Source organism: Balearica regulorum, chromosome 8 (assembly GCF_011004875.1).
Source record: "Balearica regulorum gibbericeps isolate bBalReg1 chromosome 8, bBalReg1.pri, whole genome shotgun sequence".
NCBI classification, from domain to species: domain Eukaryota; kingdom Metazoa; phylum Chordata; class Aves; order Gruiformes; family Gruidae; genus Balearica; species Balearica regulorum.
This window is the reverse complement of record NC_046191.1, coordinates 30854260-30874477: the sequence shown is the minus strand read 5'-3', so window position 1 is coordinate 30874477 and position 20218 is coordinate 30854260. Positions and strand designations below refer to the sequence as shown.

The window sequence follows — 20218 nt, the reverse complement described above, 5'->3', positions numbered from 1 at the left end:
ACAGGGAAAGCTTTGACCATCTACAGTAAGGGTCAGACATGTTCTCCCCAGCTGCTTAAGGTCCACCTCACCTTCTAGAAATCAAGACCTGCACCAGTTTGCGGGGTATGAGGAGCAGACCACACCAACTATTCCTGCTGACGTGAACCCCAAGGCATCCACGTACGCACACTACAGCCCTATAGAGGAGAGTCCTCTGCAGCTCACCCCATCCACACAACCCCATCCCAGACACAGGATGGGTCTGCATGATGGACCCTCTCTTGGGGGTAAGAGTCTCCAGGCTGCCCAAGTTGCCCAGGCACCCTGGGAGCTCCCTCACCCGCTCTGAATCCAGTTGTCTCTAAAAAAGATGGACAGAGTCAGCAAATCTGACGTTATTCCCCTTAAAGCAGCAGGGAAAAGGTTAAAAGAAGATTTATGGGCATATATCTCTGCCAGAACCACCAGGTGATCATGTGTACACGTTTCTCTACTCTAAGACCTAATTTTCCACCATTTCCCTTGATTTGCTGTTCCTTTTCTCCCATTTCCTTGATTTAGGGCCCAATTATTTCTTGTCCTCTTGCCAGTGAAACAAAATATTTCATAAGCTCTCCTGCTGCCTCTCTCCACTCCCTCCCTCCTTTGAATGCTGGTTTCAATGCCTGACTCATGCCTCATGTTCTGCAAAATTTAGAGTATTTTAGTGAACACCTAACGATGATTTTACCATTTTTCACAGTGATGCAAATGGGATTTGGCACCAATGAGCTCGCTGTTGGAATTTAAGTGAGTCTGTGGCCCTCTCAGCTCTGGCATGGCTTTGCAAAGCAGTCCCTGGGGATCGTCACCTGGGCAGGATTTTCTTCCGATGGGACTGTGTCCTTCACTAGGGATGAGCCACATGCCCTGGGCTGGTGGTGACACTCCGTGCTGGGACAGGGAAAAGGGCAGATAAGTCAATTCCATAGCTCGTCTAGTTCCTGACCAATACAGACTATATAATGCCCTGCAGGAGTTGCATCAGCAAGAGCAGGACTGTGCTAACACAAGGCAACTCCCTGGCTGCAACACATCACCCCATCAACAAAGCTTCATGCTCATGGAAGAGTTGGGGACTACCATCCCTACACAAGTACGTCTAGGGTTTGGTCCTTCTCCTTAATGACAAAGACAACAAATTCTGCCCTCACGAAAAGGAAATATAAAGAGTAAGAAAAAAAAAAAAAAGGACAACACCTGTCTCTGGGTCCCTAGTCTATAAACTTCTAAGCATAATCCATCCTGCTTCCTTCCCCTGCCCAGCCTTGCAATCACAGCACATAGCATTTCTATAGAATCCTCCTACTAGTTCCCATAATCATATTCAAACCTGTCACAATACAACATAACCATGAAAAAGACAGTTAACAAGCGCTATTTCAATACTGCCAACCTTTTTCAGGGAGATATATCCATAAAGCGAGGTGAGAAAGATTAGGGGACCAACAGCACAAATCAAATCAGAGGTTGCCTAAGCTGTGAGCAGCGGGGAAAAAAAAACTAAAGTGTGCTGCAAATCAAGCAGAACAAGGTCTCAGAACTGGGTCTCCTGTATTCTGAACTCGTGTCTCAGACCCTGGTGACCTCTGACTTCTACAACCCTCAGCTGCTTGCCTCTACCTGCACTACACAATTCCTTTAGCCTTCCCCCCACCCCCCTAAAAGAAAACAACTCACTGGATATGAAGCCTTTCCATCCAAATGTCATCTGAAAAATTTCAAACCCTTGAAAGCTATAGCAAGATGGGGCTGTGCTCACCAGCCGGCTCTAATTTGAGTTGCTCTTCAGAAGACAAGAACAGCTGCTTGTGTCTGCAAACTCCTGCTCCTGTATCACCCAGCTTGTCCTAACATCAGACGTGACGTACCACCTCTGGTTTATGCCGTGGCTGTACACGGATTATAAGTAGCGGGCAGTTTAGCCAGCTAGGGCTGGTAAACTCCACAGCTTTTCCTAAAGCCAACGCCTCTTCTCTGCACACATATCCAGCGAGGGGCTTCTCCAGTGATTCTAGTCTTTCCAGTGGCTGGCAGTAACAAGGGGGAAAGAACTTGGGCATCTGGAGAAGAGCATCAGGAGGAGGGGATAGGGAGAAGTACTCTCTCCTCATTATTTTGAGCTATACCCATTCTTTTCACCAAGCAGACAATTGCCACAGTACATGGAGAAGTGTCCAAACCTGACTCCATGCTCAGCTATCACTGATGGGGTCAAGCGAGCAAGAGAGCTGGACACAAGCTGGAAGACGCAGAGCCCTGTCAGAAACCAGGCCGTAAAGCATCGTGATGGGAAGCCCTAGGAAGGTTAAAGCAACATTCACACACCCCAAAGCGGGCAGCAGGATCCGACCTTCACACCCACCACCACACCTGTTGGCAGCTCCTTCACACATTTCACAGAGCCTGGAGGACAAGTTGAACAGTGCGATGCTGTTTAGTCACACTACACTTCTTGCTGCTCTGTTATGGGATTGGGCAACTTCACTGCAAAAAGCTTTGCAAAATAATTGCCCACCAAATGCCACCAGAGTGAGACCGCTTTGGTAACACAAGAAAGGACTGAGGTTTGTCAGAGGGCTCTTTATCTGAACTTAAGCAGCAGAAAACGAGTCCTATCAAGAAACAGCAAGAAGGGAAAAAAAAACCTGAGGAGGAAACCTGATAAAGGCTCTGCAGATTGACTTGTGCAAGGGCATCCTCTCTTCACTGCTGGGACTACGCGAGGCAAGACCTCTCTATTTTGAGTGTGCCCTGGAAAAGGCTTCTGGGACTCTGCCACTCTGCAGGACATCAAAACCTACTCTGGACCCCCTCTGAGGATCAGCCCAGCTGAGGGCCTCTAAAATCCACTTGTAGCTTGGGGAGGTTTGGGAATCGGTACCCCCCAGATCTGTAAAATCCAGAGCCCTTAGAGGATGCTAACCAGGCTAACTTCATTCCTCTTCATAACTCGGTACGATCAGCTCTGCTAACTGTGTTGGCCTGGGGTTTACTAGATTAATGTCACTTTTAATTTATCACATGGCTGTGGCTGGCTGTAAGCATCACCTCCAGAGGAAGCTGACTCACCCTAAGCACGCTCTGTTCCATAGGGCCAGTTAAGTCCTGTCCAGTAGACCAGCTTCCCTTCAAGCTACCTGTCACCCTAGCACAGGCTGGACAGCCCCCTAAAGCTAACATACAACAGTTCATATTCCTGGCAAGTACCATCGCAGGGCTTAACTCCCCTGAAAAGTATTGGAAATAGTAAAAGCTGGCCATTAGGTCAGTTTTATATTGGATAGAGATATTCTACGTTTTAAAGCGTGTTTGGAAGGACCATTACGCTCCCTCCCTTGTCCTTCCTCAGAGGAAAGATGATAAATGTCTAGCAGATTGTTCTTAGCCCAGGGCAAGGGAAATACAACATCCTCCGTAACAGCTAGCAGAAGTACTGGAGAGCACAGACACGCAGACTATCTGCTCAGAGACGGCACAACTGGCTCACACCAGCACATATCAAACCCAAACCACCTCTGGCAAGCCCACTCCACGGCCTTTGTACCTCTCTCGCAGCAGCCTAGGGGCTGAGATGTTAGGGAAAGAGGTGCTTGTTAGAGAGTCTAGCCCTGACCCTGAACAAAACAGCAGTGCCCGGGACTGCTCTCAAGATAACAAGACTACGGCACACAAGCAGCGCAGTGCCTCTGTGCAGTTACTCCGCTGCTGAAAGAAACCTCTCCCATTTGATTTGACCACTCCACAAGCACAGGCAGGAACTGTGTTTGGTCCCCGGAGAGTTTGCTAAGCCAGTATTTCTGTAGGAAATGGGTGCCTGTGCGCCAGAATCTAAATATAGCTTTAAAAAATAAAATCAGCCTCTACTCCGTCTGATCAAGAGGGTAAACCAAGACAGGAGCCTTTGCTCAGATTTATGGGGAGGCTGAATAACAACGTGGAGAGGTCTGAACTGAATCCATCCCTTGAGTAGAAGCATAACTACATAACCCTGAAGTCCAGCTATAGTTTCCTTTGCTGCCTGGCAAAATCCCCAAATGAAAAGAGGAGAAAAGGGCCCTTAATGACTTTCATCAGTGACTTGGTGCACTCTCAGCAAGTTTGCTGATGATACCAAATGGGGAGGAAGGGGTGATAGACCAGATGGTTGCCACGAAGATGATTAAGGGCTTGGGGCATCCAACATACCTGGAGAGGCTGAGAGAGCTGGGAATGCTTAGTCCAGAGAAGACAAGGCTCAGGGGGATCTTACCCATGTGCATAAATATCTCATAGGAGGGAGTAAAGGAAACAGAGATAGGCTCTTCTCAGTGGTAACAGGCATAAATTGAAATGCAAGAAATTCCATTTTAAACACAAGACCTTTTTTTACTGCAAGGGCAATCTCACACCTTAGCAAGTTGCCCAGAGAGGCATCCATCCTTGGAGATACTCAAACGCTGACTGGATGTGGTCCTGGGCAGTCTGCTTTGAGCAGACAGGTTGGACTAAATCTCCAGAGGTCCCTCCAACCTCCGCTATTTTGTGATTCTGTGGGATGAAGGATTCAGGGTACCCTATTCTGGTGCTAGCAATAGGAGAAATGTGGTTAGGGCCACAGATGATCTTCTATCCCTTGCCCTACCTTGTCTGATTTTTAACAAAGAGCTCTGGCACTTTCCCCCAAAAGGAGCTGTTAAAAAAACATTTACAGGCTTCAGCCTTGGAAGAGCAGACGTCCACCAGAGATCAGTTTTGCCATTCATCCATGGGATTTACCAGATCAAAAGAGCAGGGGCAACACAAATCCTAAAACATGCAGGTCCTCAAATGCTAAAACATTTCCCAGCCCTTTCTTTTGCTAGATGGGGGCAAAAAAAGACAGCACAGAAGAAAGATGAAACTTGGTTTACTGGACCCTCCTAATTGAGCTCTAGTGCCTAGGATCAAAGATTAGTTGATTAAAATCCAATTTCAAAGCTTATTAACTTTTGAATGAGAAATGCCGCTATGGTGAGCTTACTCCGACAGGCTATTTCTGGCTTGGCAGAAGTGCCTGGCAGGGAAAAAAAGCTCTTTGCTTATCAGCACCCAGCTTCGACCCAGATGAGGCAGGAGATTTTCACCTCCCTCGACCACTTTAAACAAAGACTAAACAAACAAAGGGACTTCCCTTAAGGCAGCTATTAAAAACAGCTGGGCATTTCCCCTTCATGCCCCTACAGCTCATTTGAAAGCCATGCAGAGCCACTGCGGTGCATTTCTAAGCTACCCAACATTCGCTTCCTTGCAAGATATTCTGGTCAGGCTGGCAACTGCCAGCTGTCGTGAACTATCTAGGTATCTTCAAGCCCATGTCCTCCTTGCTCAAGTTCAAAGAACAGGGCTAATTCAGAAAAAAACCTTACAGCAGCTGTACCACCACAAGCAGCTCTGTCCCACTACACAAGGGGCAAGACACCCTGGCCCTGCCAGCCGAGGGAGATGGTGAGCCAAGCTGAGATCTCCTATTTGCCACAGGGTTTTGTCCCAAGGGATGTAACTCCCACCTCCTAAGCCAAGATCCCTGTAGGACCCTCAAGTATGTTTTAAAGCATGCGAGATATAGGGTGAAGCTGCGTCCTGGAGCTTCAGGGTTGAACATGTTCCTTATCCTAAGGACAAATGGGGGTTAAAGCACTGGGGGAGCCAGTTCATCCCATCGCCTCCTGTTTGAGTTATACCTCACAGTACTGCTTGCAGAGAGTTTCCCAGCTTCCCCGGGCACAGCAACCATAAAGATGAGAACTGCAACACAAAATTCCATAGCAAACTTTTTCAGATGCTGTGGGTCCATTTTTTTTCTCTCAGGTACACAGTTTTTCAGAACATCTCTCATCCGGGGAGACAGTATTTAAGTCGTCTGTGCCCAAACAATGGGCTTCACCTCTTCTGCTGAAGTACTGAGTTATCAGCTGAGTGCAGCAGTTGTCTAGATCGGCTATTGACAGGGACTCGTACGTGTGTGGCAAAGGTGGCAACTGTGAAGCACCAAGGTCTGGGTCTGATTCTTCTCCTCCTCACTGTGAAACACATGACGTATCCTCAAAAAGCATGAGAATAAGCGGAGGTTAACACCAAAGCAGGGAAAGGCAATTCATGCTATTGCACATTAAAAAGAGAAGGCAGCGGGTAGGCTAGGTGACCAAGTTTGTGGTTCGTGACAGCTACGTGACAAATACCTTGTCTCCTTGGGAAGCATCTCGGTAGCTTCTTTCCTTTCTCCTGCTCTGCTCCAGAAATTGCAGACACAGACTGTGTAGCACAGGGTGGCTGAAGTAGCTCCACTTCACCACGGGCCTTTCAGACCCAACTCCAAATGGCCACAAGACCATTAAATGATGCAGCAAATAGTAACTGATCCCTGGTTCAATTAAGTCTTTCTTCTTTATCCAAGGAAAAAGGAAAAGCAGTCTTTTACAACCTGCCTCCGGTATACAGACGAGCATGAAGTAGGCAGGAGCCTTTCAAAAGGATTCCTGCTCTAGCAGATCAGGCTATCAGAAGAGGGAAATCAGTTATTTCCACGCATCCCTTTGCAATGACCTACCAGGGACCCAAGGGCAGGTTCCCGCTACGCATAGTGCCTCTGAGGAAGGGAGCAGTCTGGGCAGCACAACTCAAGGGCCTTCTCCATCCCTGCCAAACCAGAGCATGCGATGGCAGGGAGAGAAAAGGGTATAGCGACATACCTCACCTACATATGGGCACCCAGCAGTGCACAGCTGGGATCCAGTTTGAGACCAAGCACATAGAAACTCGGATTATACAGAAGAATATTGACACAAAAATGTAGTAGCATCATACCTCCCCAGTGATGGCGAGGCAGCTATTGCATTGGGGAAAGAACAGGTGAGACCATGTGCTCTTCCCCCTAAGAGAAGCTGTGCAGAGATTGGGACAGAATGGAAGTTTTTTCTATAAACAACAGGTTTTTGCTGGAATTACTTCTACTAAAGTCTGACTCTCCTATTACGCAGCCTACACCACCATACTAGCTGAAAGGGGTAAGGGTCCCCCCCCCCATGCAGCCTGGGATGGGGCCAGAAAGTCAGCATGGATTTTGCAAATGTCACCTTTGAGCTCCGGCCGCGCGCTCCCAAGACCGACAACCCTGCTCTCTCTTGCAAGCTACACCGTGTTGCACGCTCCAGCAGCAAGCTACAACCAAGCTGTGAAACAACACTTGGAAGCAAAGACAGCACCAGATCACCAAGACAAATGCTGAGGAGAGGGGACAGCAACAAGAAGGGTTATGCTTCAGGGCAGGGGAAAAAAATATCTTGAGAATAACTCACCAGCGCAGGGAGGATTTGGGGAAAGCAGCCATGCTCCTGCTCCCCTTGCCTGGCTGTCTCACCGGGATCATCTTCAGGGGAAGAAATGAAGGCCCGTGTCACCTCCACTTCTCACAGCCTCCCCTCCTATGTCAGGGGAACTAGCCCCTTTCTCCCTGGAGCTCTTCCCTCCCATAGCCTGGCAGAAAGCCGGATGCCAGGCAGAAACTGGGAGCTACTGGTGAAGGTAGCCCAGTGGGGAGGACATGCAAAGTCACTGAACCTGGGTCTCAGTCTGGAACTAGCTGCTTTATACAACACAGAGCCCTCCTGCACCTCCTCCAAAAAGCAGAGGTACTTCTTTCTCTAGCCTCATCCAGCCCTACCACACCAGGTCCTGGGCCACATCCTACTGCGACAGCAAGTGCCAGCAGAGGAGTAGAAAGGCAAACGCTGTTTGCTCAGGACCAGCTCGAGCATGCACATTCCAGTTTTACCAGTGTCCCAGCATCTGCCAGGAGCCAGCACACCATGGCAGCAACAGGTTCCCTCACTGTCCATAGCACTCCAGTCCCAGGAAAGCAGCACCATGCTCTGACCAGTTACAACTTCACGCAAACAACCACCTGGGCCACGTAACCCTACTCCAGACAGGCTCACTAGAGATGTCTCCCCATTACTGCTTCAGCAGCAGGTGAGCCTTGCTGCACTATAGGAGGCTGCAAATCAGATTTCCTCCCCAAGAAACTAGGCATGTTTCCATCTGCCTTGACTCCCTTGCACCCTGCCTAGGGACAGAAAAACTGGCAGTTCAAACCCCGCTAAGGAATAATCCATGTTCAAATCAGAAACACAAATCTCTAAGTTGCTTCATCCTCAAGTCACTTAAATGTAAGCAACACTCCTGGTCCTCATTCTGTATTTATCTTTATGGTTGCAGGTATTATAACTGTTGTACTAACAGTGTTTTAGTTGCAATTATAAATGTACAAATTCACATGCCTATATATGTGTAGGCACGCGTCCGCAAACACTCGCTCTTCTACCTCTTGAGAAATGGGTCCGTTCCGCTTTCTTCTGCTACTGATAAAATATTGATTAGGGAATTTGAAAATTTGAAATGATTTAGGAGTCCCTGGATGGGAAACGTAATGTACTGTGCCGGTCGCATTATGAGCCATCCATCACCTGTCAGCAAGCAGCAAGAAAGTGACAGAATCAATACAAACGTGTCTGAAGATGGGTTTAACTCATTTCCCTTCCCCCTCGGGCAATGGCTGGAGCATCCCGGCTGGAGAAGGGAGGCTTGGTAGCTAACACCAGGCCAAGCCCACTCCACCCAGAGTGCAAGGGGGTTAACTCCTTCCTCAGCAGTCCAACCACACCAAGGCCAGGAGCCGAGATAAGCGACCTCAGCCTCACTCCCCAGGGAGCGCAGCCAGGCCGGCCGGCCAGCCAGGAATTGCTAATTCGGACCCAGAGAGCTGCACTGAGCCAGCCCCAGGTCAGCACACAGAGCTGTTTGGGATGGACTGGGGTACGCCAGACCTCCGCATCTGTATGGCTCCACCTGAGGCTGCTTCCACCAACTTGGGCAGGTTGTTGTTATTTGTCCCTAAGGCCTCCTACAGCTGGCAAACGTTTTCAGCTCCTGCCTCTCCCAGCACACTTTTATGCTGGTAGAATATTCCCAGAGACTCGCATAACATTACTCTGCTTTTGGAGGGACCAGGCTGAACAGCGCTATGTTATAAATCCCAGTCTTGCTTCCTTACCCATCGCTGCCCAGTTCCTCCCATGAATGTCCTCAGTATTGACTTCCCTTCTGCACCCCCGCCTTAGTCAGCAGGGCCTGCTCCAGCTCCTCGTTACACCACAGAGCTTGTTCCCTATGTATCTGTTGTTCCTACTAGGTCCAAGAGACTTTCAAAATAAAAAAAAAGGGGGGGTGTGGAATCCATCTGTAGGGTGATATATCATCCTCCCATACTTTGCAGATGGATTCAATTGGCCTGTGATCCTATTTTGCAGATTCCCTTAGAGCACCGTAATTCATCCTGCAAAGCATTTCAAATGAGACCGGACAGAGCACCAGAGAAATGATAGGAGCCGAGCGCCCTGCCTGGCTCCCCGGGAGCGGGCAGGGTGACCAGGCAGGCTATTGCTCATGTGTTATTAGAGTTAATTATTCCAAGGGCACGTTGCAGGAGGTGATGGCAGCACAAGGGCAGCTCAAACAAGGCCAACAGAGCAGCCTGGGCCCAGAGAGGCTGTTGCCCAGCTCAAGCCTGCCCACCATGGACCACACATGGCAGCAGCATTAACGTTGGCTGCAGAGCACACGGCATAGCACAAGGGATGGAGCAGGGGGAAAGGAGATGCTCAACAGCACCAGACACCCTTTGACCTCCCAACCATGGGGTGAAAGACCCAAAACCCACTGGGTGGGAGCAACGAGGATCTCCAAGCTTCCCCAGGCCTGCTCCCTTGACTGTTTTTTCTCTGCCACGACAAGCAACTGGTACACACCTTCTCCCAACACCTTTCAAGGCTTCAGCGAGGCAGCACTGGCCAAGGGATATGGCAGCAAACAAACACTTTTCTGGGCAGCTCTTTTCTTGTTCTGCAAGGGTAAAGCTTCAGCTTTCAGGCAGAGTCAAGCCACCGTGTTGGCTTTAGGAGGTTCAGCCCTTCTACAGGCAGCAAGAGAAGCCAGAAGGGTGCCACAGCCCAGCTCTGCCTTGTCTGCTGATACGGCTGCAGGTAAAGCTTCTTGGACAAAACCTTCTCATTTATTTTGCTTTTAATTCCATTATTTAATAGACTGCAAAACCCTTAATGTGGGAGCCTCGACTATTGTGTCTGTGCAATTCACTCCGGATACGTCCCTTTTACCTCACCATCCCTAATAGACTCTATAAACGGTTTCCAAATCCAGCAGAAGTGGTCTATTTGCTGCCTAGTATACCATGTAATCTTTTGCAGAGGTGGTATTGATCTTATTAAACCTGCAGCCATTGAGTCCTCAGACGTGTCTCAGCATTTGCTTTCCTGCAGCAAAGCAAAGCACTTCTGGCCTCACAGCAACGCGCAGGTGACAGCACCAGCCTACACTGACCTGGAGACAAGACGATCACTGCATTTCTGAGAACGGTTTAATAGTCAGTAGAGCTATGGCTGTAGGGCACTTAGAAGCAATACCCCATCTCAAAAAGAAACATCTGAGTCATTTTAACTGTAAGGGACAGAAATTAGGGACTAATTCAGCCCATAACAGGTACTGAATGCTGCACCCAGAAGCAGCTCTGCTCGTGGCTAATGGATTTTGCACAGTGAGACGGGCTCAGGGCTCTCAGCTCACCGCTCCAGGATGCTCACAAGACTCATTTGCAGTCGCCTTGCCAGATTTTCCTCACCCATCCACAAAAGGAGAAACTCATGCGATTATTTGCACAGCCCTGCCCAAACAGCTAATCCTTCCCACAGCACACGAGCTGGCTCCAGGCGAGAGAGGAGAGGCACACAGTGCTGAGGCTGCAGGAGGGCAAGGGAAGACGTGTCAAGCTGCAAAGCACAAACTTGGAGCTCTTTAAAAATATATAGGTACACACATCTATATGTGCAGGTACATGAAACTCACCTTTTTGGAGGGAAGGCTGGTGTGCTGGGAAGGTAGAGGCATAGAGCACAGTCTAACCAGATGCTTATCTGACAGAGCATCAGCGCTGGGTTATGTTCCCAGGCTGTCCTGGCAGCGGCACCCAAGGAGAGGACAGATAGCAGCTCCACCGAGCAGCGTTAGGACCACGACTAGTCTTTCTAGATGAGGCTCTCGTGCTGTCAGCTTACAGCAGCCACGGAAGGGGGTGGTGATAAGTGGCCACTGTCTGGCCCAGAGGCACTGGGGTGCCAAGCAGAGGGGAATAGAGACACAGCTTCCACCCCCTTGACATTTGCACCGACCCAGTTGTGTCAGCCCCGCTTGTCAGCCCATCTGTCACCGTGCTGGTTCCTGCTGGGGCCTCAGGACCTGCAAAGGTGGCTGCACATGTTGGAACGTTTATCTTCTCAGGTTCTTGGGACAAGGGGTCTGACAGCCCTATTAGTTATCCCATAAAGCAGAGCCCAAGCACATCCTGAGAGAGGGGAACAGGGAATAACCCCAGGGAACAGGGGAACACCACAAGCCATGTGGCTCCCAGCTCCCCTGGCCTCGGGGAAAGGCAAAGCAGCAGCACAGTCTGAGCACTGAAATCCTTGCAAAAAGTACATGGGGAAGAGCCCTGGAAGCTGAAGCTTTTGCTCATCATCTGCTATCTTTCCTTAGCCAATAGTAAGCAACTGCTGTTAACAGGTGGGCATCACCCCCACTTTTGGGACAACCTTTCAAGCCCTGTCCTGGGATATCCCCAGGCTGGAGGGCGAGACAGCAACATTTTAAACAAAGCTACACACTGCAGCCCCAGAACTCTTCCAGGAAGAGGCACAGGCCCAATACTTACCTGTGCTAGGACCAAGACAACACTGTGCCTTCACTGGACCGCTACCAGGGAGATCGAGCCTGTTCCTGCACCACCCCCAACTAATCATACAGTCTTCCCATCATTGCTCTGGGAACCAGCCACCCACACACACACTGCTGTCTACAAAGAGGAAGAAATATTGCTCCAACAGTCCAAAGAAGGAAATCATCCATACCTACATGACACCCACGTGTTCTGGAAGCAGCAGTTTGGGACTTGCATCTCTCTGCCCCAGAGAAGAACCAGGATGTATACAGATAAGAACCAGGACGTATACAACCGCTCATCAAGGCACTGGAAAAACCAGGCACAGCAGTTGGGTGACTAAGGAAAACAGTGTCCTACAAGTCCTCAGGACACAGTGGGAAGCGTTGCTTCAGCAGGATAGCAAAAGCGCTCTGCTCCCAAAGCTGCCAAACCGAAAGCTCCGGTACAAGCGCTTCCAAGCGACACACATACACCCAGGCAGCTCCTGGCTCCCCATCTGTGCTGGCTTTTGGGTAGGGATCTCCTCGTGAGTGATTATGAGCCAGTTACCATCACCCAAGGCTGCCCACGTGCCCTGCCAACACCTCCAGCAAAGCAGGAAACCAGCCAGCACGAGGTCCAGGATCTGGCCCAGCAGCTCAGCCAGGAGCCAGAGACTGAACAAAGGCTCAGTAAAATGGAGCGTGTTGTAGGTGGGGAGGAGGGGAGACAGCTCTAAGCAATTCATTTCAATTGCCTTGAGAAAACAGGTTCTTAAAATGATGGAAATAAATGAGCAGCCTCAGAAATGCTTTCAGAGAAAGCTTCCAGGTAGCAACGTTGATTGCAAATACTTATTAACTGCTCTTTCATTATCAAAGAGATATGATACATATGTTTACATATTTTGATACATTTTTATTAATTCTACTTACTGTTTAATTCCCTAAACCCGCACAGAACTGTCACCAAGCAACCCCCTAAACACAGCCTCAACTTCTGCACAGGCAGGCATTGGCATTGGCGGAGTCACTCAAGCATCTGCCTGTATGGGGAAACATGCGTCGCCAGCGTTAGGTGTGAAACAGCTCTTTTGGTCACAGCCTCCCAAAAAGGAGGTGGGTGGTAGGGTCATTTACCCACCTCTGTCCAAGGATGACAGCCATCAGCCAAGAGACCATAGGTCCTTCTAATTCAGCCTCCTGTCTCCAACGCAAGCCAAGCTTGATGCTAAGGGAAAGAGCTGAGCAGGAGGTGGAACATGGAGGTGTTTTCCCAGGACATTTCTCTGGCTCCTAGCAGCCCAGTACTCACAAACTCCCAAGCTGTAAATCGCTCCAGGGCTGTGTTTAGGCCCATCGTCAAGAGCTATCTGCCATGAAATTGCCAAATTCCTTTTCAAAGGTTCATGATACTTTTCAGCCTCCACAACATCCCAGGACAACAAGTTTCCAGGGTTGATTTAGTTCCCCACACAAACACACGTAGCATGTAACGTAATGTTGTTCGGTTTAAACCTGCAGCCTGCTATTTTTAGTGAAGAGCCTTGGCTTCTTGCCCTGCAGGAAACAGCAAACAATTCCATCCTAATCACCTCCTTGGGTGATTTTCTAGGTGTCTCTCAAGTCCTCCTCGCTCCCCATCTTTGCCAAGCTGGTGAATCCCAATCTAGACTATCCTCTGATGGAAGCCACAACACCATCAAGTTACACAAAGCACAGCTCCCTGCTCCGGCCAGCATCTTCTCTAGCAGCAACATCAGCGTGAGCAATGCACTGTGCTGGGACAAGGGTTCTCCTCTGGGGCTCCTCGCTAGAGCTGTTCTTCCAATAGAGAACCTGAAGGTCTGTTTAGTTCAAGCAGGGCAGGCAGGAGTACTACAGAGACAGAAGATGGGTGAGGAGGATCGCAGCCCGCCACAGGCTACTGCTTCAACAAGAAACAAGATTTTCCCCTGAGCAGGCTCATGCTGGAGGAACACCCCGATTGTCGCCTCCTGGTTACTTGGGCAGGGGTTTCTGTCCAAAGCAGAGGCATCACACTGATGGCCAGATCCCTGCAGGCTTTCACAGCCTCCATCACCCCGCTGGAAGCAAAGGGCCACGTCAGCCTTCCTTCCAGCAACCCTACCCGGGGACTGCAACGTTCCAGCTAGAAAATGCCCTCTGGATACACGGGAAGCACAACGATGTTGGTATGGTCTGCAAACTCCACCTGCCGCAGAGATCACAGTTGGCCCACGAACACATTTCATTTTCAAAAGGAGCAAAGTACTGCTGAAAACCCCAGCGTGTCACTGAGTTGTGGATTCTTCATCATTAGTACCTCGCCTTAAGACTGCACGCAGCACGGCTGGTGTTTGCAAGAGAAAATGGGAAATATCCTTTCTCCATGTACGGCTGTTACAAAACACTTCATCAGAAGGGTAAACCCAGCAGGGCCCAAAGCAGATAGGCTCACAGGTACAAATTGACAGGCACGGCGTATCTGATGGCCTTCATTCCCTGGCAAATATCGCCTATCAGCTGAAGCACTGAAAAGAAAATAAAAAAGCAGTTGCAGCTTTCTGTATACAGTGAGGACATAGCCTTGGTGTTGCAATGTTCACACTGTTAGGAGCAAAGACGCCAGGTCACAGCAACCTGATGTGTTTTGGCATCCAAACGCGAGATCCGCAGAGCTCCAGGCCCTCAGCATCTCTGCAGAGTCCCAAACCAGAACCAAACCTCTTTGCCACAAAAGCCAGTCCCTGAGTCACCAGTGGGTAAAACCTAAATTCGCCTCCCAGCCACACACTCTCCGTAGACACCTCCACCAGATGGGGCAACACAATCTCAGAACGCTGTTTAGCTCAGCCCTAACCCAGCACCTGCAAAGCCCATGAGAAGTACATCAAAGCATCTCTTACCAGCATCCAAGCAGAGCCCACACCCCCAAAGCTTTGGGCCTGTACACATAGCCCGTGCAGTATTTCCACCGCGGAGAGAAAATAGCAGCAGGACTTTCCACACGCACAGACCTTATCTTTCCCTCACCGCAACTGTGCGGTCCCGGGGGCCTTAATTAACGGGCATGCCTTCTCGCAGGGAGCTGCTCTATGGAACATTTACATGTTCAGCTCCTTTGGACAAGTTCACAGGCAGGCAGCTAATCCTCTCCCAGGTCTCAATGTCATATCAATTTCCTGTTCGAAGCTGAGCTCTCTCCATCAGGGTTTTTAAACTAATGAGATGCACCAAGAGCTTCAACTCCGGGAATATCAAATGCAGTGGGATTCAATTTCACTTGATTTTCATGTGGTTTTCCCTTTGTAATTAACACCAGACAGCATGCAACTTCTCTTCATCCCACCACTAGATACAATCTCTGCTCAAGACAAACATGTCAAGAAACATGATGCTTTTACTGTACATTACCAAAGGTTTCTAACAATTTTTTTCACTTTTTTCCCCTTCCATGAATATAATCCACATCCTCAAGATAATATTCAGACCTTTAAATCTCCAAGAGCGGTTGCATAGGTCCCTCAGGGCTCGCAAGTACAGTGGCCCCTCCTGCTTCTAACTCACATGGATTATACTCCAGAAACACTGGTGCACAGACACGGGCTCAGAGTATTTTGTAGGTCAGTCTTTCCTACTGTCATTAGGGGACCGAGGATCTCCAGTGTTTCTGAGCAAAGATGAGGAGGTATGAAACCATCCTGCATCCTTCCTAACGGCAGCCTGTTACCCTTCGTACCATGGCAAGTGTCCATTTTCCTCTTACTTCTGCCACAACCCTCCCAGGTCGTGCTAACCAGGTCACAGAACCGATTGCCAACTCCCCGGGAACATAATGCTCCTGCACCAGCCAAGCTCTTCTGTGACTTTTTGGGGAGCAGCAGGGAAGGATCAGCTTCCTGATCTGTCCATACCTCGCTCAGTGTAAAAGGAAGCCAGTTTCACCAGGGTTGTCAGACACTGTGATAACGATTAACATACAGTCATCAGCTCCCACCTTTGCATTTCATCTTTGGGTGTTAAATGGAGGTGTGCAACTCTGCAGAATGCAGGCAGACTTTGGGCCCTGAAGGCTTTCTACAGTGCTAAGACACAACAGCCTACAATGGCCATAAGCTTGGAGATGACACCCACCTTTTTTTAAGCCAGAATGAGCTCAGCTGTGCCACATCTGGCAGAACATGCAGGAAAGGCAATGCTCCTTTTGATCGGTGGAGTTTGGAAAAGTCCTTTTGTGCAGCAAGAGGCTGCACAGCAATACAGCATGGTGCAAAAACCTGGTCAGCAAGGGGCAATTCCTACAGGCACCAGTACGTGAAAGTTTTGAGGGAGGATGTCCATTACTGCAACCAGACACTGGCAAGATCCTAAGGCCAGCAGAAAGGCTCCCCTGGGATCTCTATAGCCAGGAAACACCCCGGGTGGGAGGGGAAGAAGATATTGCTCTAAGCAAAAGCAGGGTGAGTCAGGTCTGCTTTACTCCATGAGGGAAGCAGATTCTCCTCCATAGATACAAAAATAAGAGACACCAACCATCTACCCCACACAGCTTGACCCTGGGTTTACATTTCAGGAGACCCGTAAGCGTTCAGAGCAAGAGACCTAAGCCTGGGGTTCTCCCTCCAAGTTCATCTTTTGAGGAACAATTTTGCTGCCATTCAAGCACAGATACTAAACGTGCCCTGTTAAAAGGCACAGCACCTGTGTAATATATTCCAGCTTAGTATGTAAAAAGCCTCATTTTTCCAAAGACAATCGCTTTATTTACAAGACCTCAGTCGTTACCCTAACTTTTCCACACAGGGTAGCAGAAGCTGGAAGCAACTTGCCTGGATTAATGCAACAAAAGCCTGCTTCCCACAGAGTCAAAATCATGCTTTTCCCTTGCACATATATAGCAGGCACCATCCCACTCCTTATGGTGATTCCCACCTGGCACCAGCAGCCCCAAAAGGCCATTTTAACAGATGTCGCATTGCATCTGCCCTTGCCCCACCCCAGCTCAGGGCCTTAGAAAACGTTAGGTTCCATTAATCAGATCATTTGCCACACAAAGTTGTAACCAAAGTCTCCCATACTTGCAGCATCCAAAATGTCCCCGTGAGTCCCTCCCCTGCTAGTGCTTGCACTGCTGTTCAAGAGCCTGCTTTAGAAAACGCCAAGCCAGTCTCACAGTGCTGTGCCAGGAGCCTGCAAGTTCAAAGTGCTGAGCAGCACCTCGGAGCAGAGTTCATGAACACTTTATTATCACTCCATAACGGAGTTCCCCGCACTGCCCGGCAGCTCCAAATGAGCCCTCCACAGCCATGACAGCGCCACAGGACCACCGAGGTTTCATTAATATTCATGTCCCATTGACACTGGAGCAAGCAATGAAAGCTTGCTTTCTGCAGCAGATCATTAAGCAGGGGGAAACGAGTGACCTCTTAATACCAGCTGCGTCACAGATGCCACCAGGAGCTGAAGGGACAGAGACAGGGTCATCACCCAACACTTCTTTTAATAAATAGCAGTTCTAAATGAGCGTGGCCTTGCCGTACCCAGCGGGGCTCACATGAGACAAAGCATCTGGGAAGCAGATGCCCCAACTGAAAGCTTGGCAGGACAGTAGCCTTCTCTTAGCAACCTTGCCCGGGAGAGGATGGGCAGCGGGATGCTGCCACACGGCAGGGAAGCAAGAAAGCAACACCTTCACCAGCAGATCAGGTGCATAATTCTGAAATAAAATCATGGTGTTTTGGGCACAGTTAGCCTAGCTCAGTGGGAACATACCTCCCTCTACAAGCTGGTAGCATTTAGGAGCACCCCAGGGCTTCCTTGAAGCATCCCAGCTCAGGGGTATTTAGCAGAGAGCTCCCCCAGGCAGCAGTTACAACACTCCATAGAGCAGAGACTTGATCTCAGATTACAGACCCTAATTGCTGCTATCAGAGTAACAATTAGCATCAAGTTAATGCATTTCTAGTGCTCTCAGGAGAGGATGGGGAAGGAGAAGGGAGCCTTAGTCCCAGTTTACCTCAACTTCACTGGGAGGCCACAAGAAAGCAACTCACAGGCAAACTTCCCCGGCAAGCCAGTTTCCCCAGGATATTCACCACCTCTGAAACACTCAAAGCCTCACAGGAAAAAAATAAGCTCCCTCCAGCTCTCCTAGTCCAAGCAGACAGCTGCCCTACCACTACACTTCCACAGAAAGGAGCTAATGGAAAATCACATCTCACCCAAACCAAGCCACCCTCCCTGCTGCAAGAAGCAACCAACATCACCCACAGCCTCTCTTTGTTTTTTAGCTCCTCCACTGAAGCCTGACACCCAACTCAAGCACATTGGGTGTGCACCAGACAAGGCAGATTGAGCCTCTTAACTCTTCACAATGACTCTTCATCTCCATATCCGCATGGTACAGAGACCTGTGCAACAGGCCACATGCAAGGAAACTCCTGTACCCCCAAAACACACAGCTGCACACGGAGCTGCCTCTCCTAGGGGATTTGCAGCACGCTGTACTTCAGAAAAAACTTTGCTACCTGTCTCCTTACAAACTCAGGGATATCAAGAGCAGAGTCAGAAACTGAAAGTCCGAAGAGTCATCCCAAAACCAAAAGATTTATTTCTAAAATTTGCCAGATCTGCAAGCTTTTACAAGAAGTCCCCTGTGTTTATCATTTTCCTCTATAAAAAAAGAGATTGCCCAAGGACCAGCACAGACCACGTTTGATCCCAGAAAAGCAGGATGTTTAAGGCCCAAGATAAGAGATTTACATGCTGCTCAGACCACGTAAATCAACTCAAAAGACCGAAGAACAGCAAATAGCCCTTACAAAGCCAAGGAAGCAACATACTGACCCCACAAAGGGTTGCCCCATGACCACTGCTGCCCACAGCATCCTGCAGCTGGGACAGAAAGGCACAGGAACACAGGGCTACATCCCAGGGCTCAGACACCCAGGAGAGGTGCAGCCCCAGTGCAGCCCGGGGGTCCCTCCCCCCACTCCCAGAGAGGCTGAAGTATCCCAGGATTAAGAGCCCCATCCCAGGAAACCCACTGGAATCGTGTGCTGCAATCAGCCAGACTCACCCCAGCACAGCATCCCGGGGATCTCAGCCAGTCGCTTCCACCTGTGCAGCCCTGTGAGCCAAACATGGAGGCACCCGGCCCTGGGAGGAGGGAGAGGCCAGTAAGCAGCACTCAGGGCTCTTCTTTACAGCCAGTAAACAAAATTAAGGAGGCTCGGTGTTTCTGGGAGCGTTTTAAAGTAATCTACTTGCGTTCCTTATGGGACAGGGGTGGCGAGGGATAAGGGCTCCCCAGGCGCTCCTCTGCAGCGCTGCACGGCCCGGGCACCCCGCTCAGCCGGGCGGACAGGCCCCAGGCTCCCCCAGCAGCCCTGAGCCCGGGGAGCCCTCACCACACAGGCTGGCCCACCACCTCAGCCCCTGCTGCACCTCCCCAGAGCGTTCCATTGTGAGTGGGCACTAACCCCCCATGGCCTGTCACGAGTGGGTTACAGCCTGCCATGAGCAGGGGCCTACCCCCCACACACCCTGTCACAAGTGGGCCCCAACCCTACAGCCGGGTGCAAACAGGTCTTGCCCCCACCCCCAAGCTGTCACAGGCAGGCCACAGCCCCACAGCCCGTCACAAGTGGACCCCAACCCTACAGCCTGCAGGTTTTGGCCTCCCAGCCTGTCACGAGTGGACCCCAGCCCCACAGTCCATCACGAGTGGGCCCCGACCCAACAGCTACAAGCAATGCTTAAGCCCCACCTGTATCACAAGGGACAAAGGGGTGCCCCACAGCCTGTCACAAACAAGTCTTGGCCGCATAGCCCGTCACGGGTGGGCTCAGGCCCCGCACCTCGGCGGCCGCGAAGGAACACACACCCCCCCAGCTTCTCTTCTGACCAATGGGCTGTTCTAAATTAGCATGCGGCGCAGTGCACGCTGGGTACCACCGATGGCTCACCCTGACTTGAAAGTAAACACCGAAGTGAGTATATATATAGAGCAGGGGGTGGTGCTTTATGCGTCCGGGGGAAGCTCACCGCCGAGGCCACCCACTGGGTGCGCGTCACCCAAACCCCGCCTCGGGGAAGGTCTGAGGGAAGGGCCGTTTAATGGCTCTAGCAGAGCCCCGCCCACGATCGGGCGAGTGAGCCACCAGCAAGGGGGGGCGCCGCGTCATTTACGGTGGCTCAAACCTGGGCAGGAGAAACCGTAGTAGGTTCTCGTCTATGACGTTGAACCCCGGTGGATGCCCGTGGCCCCCGCGGTGCTTTGAGACAGACTCACGGCCGGCGATCGTTGAGTCCAATGGGTGAGGTGGGGCAGAGCCCTACAACCCAATTCAGACTACTCTCCCCCGGACACTCTTTTTTTTCCCATCAATTTTATGACATAGATGACATA

At 50.2% G+C, this 20218-nt stretch overlaps 1 long non-coding RNA gene across 4 annotated transcripts in view; it reads right to left on the bottom strand.

Annotated features, from left to right (window-relative positions):
- LOC142602805 (uncharacterized) overlaps nucleotides 1-19728 on the bottom strand; it is a 55076-nt gene extending 35348 nt beyond the window's left edge. For 3 of the 4 annotated variants that reach the window (XR_012836631.1, XR_012836630.1, XR_012836633.1), the window contains exons 1-2: nucleotides 19577-19696; nucleotides 18887-18966 (exon numbers count right to left, since the gene is read on the bottom strand). This is a non-coding gene — a long non-coding RNA (uncharacterized LOC142602805). Of the gene's footprint in view, nucleotides 1-18886; nucleotides 18967-19576 lie in introns of all 4 variants that reach the window. The other variant, XR_012836632.1, reaches the window with a different exon arrangement.
- Nucleotides 19729-20218: the final 490 nt, after the last annotated feature.